Consider the following 5,237-nt stretch of genomic DNA (forward strand, 5'->3'; position numbering starts at 1 on the left):
ACCGTTTTTCGAGCTCATTTTCGGTTCCGCCCAACGGATTTTGATCAAAATAGGCTCATTCGAAAGGTATTAACCGGGGGCACACGGAAAACCGGGACTAATAACGCGCACGTGCGCGTGCGCGAAACGGGAAGCAAAAGAAAACTTCAATCGGAGCTACAACCGTGAACCGTCGCAGATAGGGCGGAAATTTCAACGCACGTCGCTGCGTCTCACTCCAACTTAAATAACAAAACTGTCCCCAGCGAAATCGGTTGGATAAAACGGAAACGGGAAGCGAAAGAAAACGTTAAACGTCAACACCGAAATGGCTATCGTCAATTCCAATGTGAAAACAACTCGCACGTATGTGTCTTACTCTAAAGCAGTGTATAAAACTATCCCCAGCCAAATCAGAGCTACGCAACGAAAACGGGAAGCGAAACAAAACTTTAAACGGAGCTACCGAATTGGAAATCATCAATCCTGGGAAAATAACAACTCACACGTGTGCCCCTTATTCTAACTTGAATTTAGAAACCGTCCTCAACAAAATCCCACGTTCGGGTGAATAACTGTGAATTTTAAGGCACATGCCTCTCTGGGCTGGGAGAGTGCATTCAAATAGGAGAAATTGGCTTCATTTAGAGGCATCTCCACTTAGGGACGTCGTAGCACCTTAACTCGGGTGGCGTTGGAAAGGTCTGGTCCAGGGGAACACGGGCGTGTCAAGTTTGCCACGCGCACGCGCATCCCCGCTAAACAGGGGCCAAAACAAAACTTTAAACGGAGCTACCGAATTGGAAACCATCAATCCTGGGAAAATAACAACTCACACGTGTGCCCCTTATGCTAACTTGAATTTAGAAACCGTCCTCAACAAAATCCCACGTTCGGGCGCAAAACTGCACGTTTGAGGCCACATTTTCAATGATGCTGGAAACTTACATTCAAAGCTGGGAAAATGTGCTCATCTACAGGCATCCCCACTTAGGGACGTCGTAGCACCTTGACTCGGGTGGCGTTGGAAAGGTCTGGTCCAGGGGAACACGGGCGTGTCAAGTTTGCCACGCGCACGCGCATCCCCGCTAAACAGGGGCCAAAACAAAACTTTAAACGGAGCTACCGAATTGGAAACCATCAATCCTGGGAAAATAACAACTCACACGTGTGCCCCTTATGCTAACTTGAATTTAGAAACCGTCCTCAACAAAATCCCACGTTCGGGCGCAAAACTGCACGTTTGAGGCCACATTTTCAATGATGCTGGAAACTTACATTCAAAGCTGGGAAAATGTGCTCATCTACAGGCATCCCCACTTAGGGACGTCGTAGCACCTTGACTCGGGTGGCGTTGGAAAGGTCTGGTCCAGGGGAACACGGGCGTGTCAAGGTTGCCACGCGCACGCGCATCCCCGCTAAACAGGAGCCCAAACAAAACTTTAAACGGGGCTACGGAAAAGGGGAGAGCTTTTTCGGGGACAAACACCACTCACGTCGGTGCCCCCTGTTCCAACTTGAATTTAGAAACCGTCCTCAACAAAATCCCACGTTCGGGTGAATAACTGTGAATTTTAAGGCACATGCCTCTCTGGGCTGGGAGAGTGCATTCAAATAGGAGAAATTGGCTTCATTTAGAGGCATCCCCACTTGGGGACGTCGTAGCACCTTAACTCAGGTGGCGTTAGAAAGGTCTGGTCCAGGGGAACACGGGCGTGTCATGTTTGCCACGCGCACGCGCATCCCCGCTGAACAGGAGCCCAAACAAAACTTTAAACGGGGCTACGGAAAAGGGGAGGGCTTTTTCGGGGACAACCACCACTCACCTCGGTTCCCCCCATCCCAACTTGAATTTAGAAACCGTCCCCAGCCAAATCCCACGTTCGGGGGCAAAACTGCTCGTTTGAGGCCACATTTTCAATGATACTGGAAACTTACATTCAAAGTTGGGAAAAGGTGTTCATTTACAGGCATCTCCACTTAGGGACGTCGTAGCACCTTAACTCAGGCGGCGTTAGAAAGGTCTGGTCCAGGGGAACACGGGCGTGTCAAGGTTGCCACGCGCACGCGCATCCCCGCTAAACAGGAGCCCAAACAAAACTTTAAACGGGGCTACGGAAAAGGGGAGAGCTTTTTCGGGGACAAACACCACTCACGTCGGTGCCCCCTGTTCCAACTTGAATTTAGAAACCGTCCTCAACAAAATCCCACGTTCGGGTGAATAACTGTGAATTTTAAGGCACATGCCTCTCTGGGCTGGGAGAGTGCATTCAAATAGGAGAAATTGGCTTCATTTAGAGGCATCCCCACTTGGGGACGTCGTAGCACCTTAACTCAGGTGGCGTTAGAAAGGTCTGGTCCAGGGGAACACGGGCGTGTCATGTTTGCCACGCGCACGCGCATCCCCGCTGAACAGGAGCCCAAACAAAACTTTAAACGGGGCTACGGAAAAGGGGAGGGCTTTTTCGGGGACAACCACCACTCACCTCGGTTCCCCCCATCCCAACTTGAATTTAGAAACCGTCCCCAGCCAAATCCCACGTTCGGGGGCAAAACTGCTCGTTTGAGGCCACATTTTCAATGATACTGGAAACTTACATTCAAAGTTGGGAAAAGGTGTTCATTTACAGGCATCTCCACTTAGGGACGTCGTAGCACCTTAACTCAGGCGGCGTTAGAAAGGTCTGGTCCAGGGGAACACGGGCGTGTCAAGGTTGCCACGCGCACGCGCATCCCCGCTAAACAGGAGCCCAAACAAAACTTTAAACGGGGCTACGGAAAAGGGGAGAGCTTTTTCGGGGACAAACACCACTCACGTCGGTGCCCCCTGTTCCAACTTGAATTTAGAAACCGTCCTCAACAAAATCCCACGTTCGGGTGAATAACTGTGAATTTTAAGGCACATGCCTCTCTGGGCTGGGAGAGTGCATTCAAATAGGAGAAATTGGCTTCATTTAGAGGCATCCCCACTTGGGGACGTCGTAGCACCTTAACTCAGGTGGCGTTAGAAAGGTCTGGTCCAGGGGAACACGGGCGTGTCATGTTTGCCACGCGCACGCGCATCCCCGTTGAACAGGAGCCCAAACAAAACTTTAAACGGGGCTACGGAAAAGGGGAGGGCTTTTTCGGGGACAACCACCACTCACCTCGGTGCCCCCCATCCCAACTTGAATTTAGAAACCGTCCCCAGCCAAATCCCACGTTCGGGGGCAAAACTGCACGTTTGAGGCCACATTTTCAATGATACTGGAAACTTACATTCAAAGTTGGGAAAAGGTGTTCATTTACAGGCATCCCCACTTGGGGACGTCGTAGCACCTTAACTCAGGCGGCGTTAGAAAGGTCTGGTCCAGGGGAACACGGGCGTGTCAAGGTTGCCACGCGCACGCGCTTCCCCGCTGAACAGGAGCCCAAACAAAACTTTAAACGGGGCTACGGAAAAGGGGAGGGCTTTTTCGGGGACAACCACCACTCACCTCGGTGCCCCCCATCCCAACTTGAACTTAGAAACCGTCCCCAGCGAAATCCCACGTTCGGGCGAATAACTGTGAATTTTAAGCCCCTTTTCCTCTCAAGCTGGAAACGTGCAAAGTTGGGAAAAGGTGTTCATTTACAGGCATCTCCACTTAGGGACGTCGTAGCACCTTAACTCAGGCGGCGTTAGAAAGGTCTGGTCCAGGGGAACACGGGCGTGTCAAGGTTGCCACGCGCACGCGCATCCCCGCTGAACAGGAGCCCAAACAAAACTTTAAACGGGGCTACGGAAAAGGGGAGGGCTTTTTCGGGGACAACCACCACTCACCTCGGTGCCCCCCATCCCAACTTGAATATAGAAACCGTCCCCAGCCAAATCCCACGTTCGGGGGCAAAACTGCTCGTTTGAGGCCACATTTTCAATGATACTGGAAACTTACATTCAAAGTTGGGAAAATGTGCTCATCTACAGGCATCCCCACTTGGGGACGTCGTAGCACCTTGACTCAGGCGGCGTTAGAAAGGTCTGGACCAGGGGAACACGGGGGTGTCAAGTTTGCCACGCGCACGCGCTTCCCCGCTGAACAGGAGCCCAAACAGAACTTTAAACGGGGCTACGGAAAAGGGGAGGGCTTTTTCGGGGACAACCACCACTCACCTCGGTGCCCCCCATCCCAACTTGAATATAGAAACCGTCCCCAGCCAAATCCCACGTTCGGGCGAATAACTGTGAATTTTAAGCCCCTTTTCCTCTCAAGCTGGAAACGTGCAAAGTTGGGAAAAGGTGTTCATTTAGAGGCATCTCCACTTAGGGACGTCGTAGCACCTTAACTCAGGCGGCGTTGGAAAGGTCTGGTCCAGGGGAACACGGGGGTGTCAAGGTTGCCACGCGCACGCGCTTCCCCGCTGAACAGGAGCCCAAACAAAACTTTAAACGGGGCTACGGAAAAGGGGAGGGCTTTTTCGGGGACAACCACCACTCACCTCGGTGCCCCCCGTCCCAACTTGAACTTAGAAACCGTCCCCAGCGAAATCCCACGTTCGGGCGAATAACTGTGAATTTTAAGCCCCTTTTTCTCTCAAGCTGGAAACGTGCAAAGTTGGGAAAAGGTGTTCATTTAGAGGCATCTCCACTTAGGGACGTCGTAGCACCTTAACTCAGGCGGCGTTGGAAAGGTCTGGTCCAGGGGAACACGGGGGTGTCAAGGTTGCCACGCGCACGCGCATCTCCGCGACGCTGCGAGCGAAACAAATTTTCAAACGCGCACACCGAAATGGGGACACTTTTTTCGGGGACAAACACCACTCACCTCGGTGCCCCCCATCCCAACTTGAATATAGAAACCGTCCCCAGCCAAATCCCACGTTCGGGCGAATAACTGTGAATTTTAAGCCCCTTTTCCTCTCAAGCTGGAAACGTGCAAAGTTGGGAAAAGGTGTTCATTTAGAGGCATCTCCACTTAGGGACGTCGTAGCACCTTAACTCAGGCGGCGTTGGAAAGGTCTGGTCCAGGGGAACACGGGGGTGTCAAGGTTGCCACGCGCACGCGCATCTCCGCGACGCTGCGAGCGAAACAAATTTTCAAACGCGCACACCGAAATGGGGACACTTTTTTCGGGGAAAATAACCACACACACCGCTGCCCCTTGCCCTCACTTGAAGAACAAAACCATCCCCAGCCAAATCACACGTTCGGGCGCCAAACGGTGCATTTGACACCCACAAAATACAAGTCAAACACACTCTCACACTGCAAAAGTTGGGAGCCCCGGGGAACAACACT

This window comes from Osmerus mordax (genome assembly GCF_038355195.1).
Source record: "Osmerus mordax isolate fOsmMor3 chromosome 7 unlocalized genomic scaffold, fOsmMor3.pri SUPER_7_unloc_1_5, whole genome shotgun sequence".
In the NCBI taxonomy this organism is placed as follows: Eukaryota; Metazoa; Chordata; class Actinopteri; order Osmeriformes; family Osmeridae; genus Osmerus; species Osmerus mordax.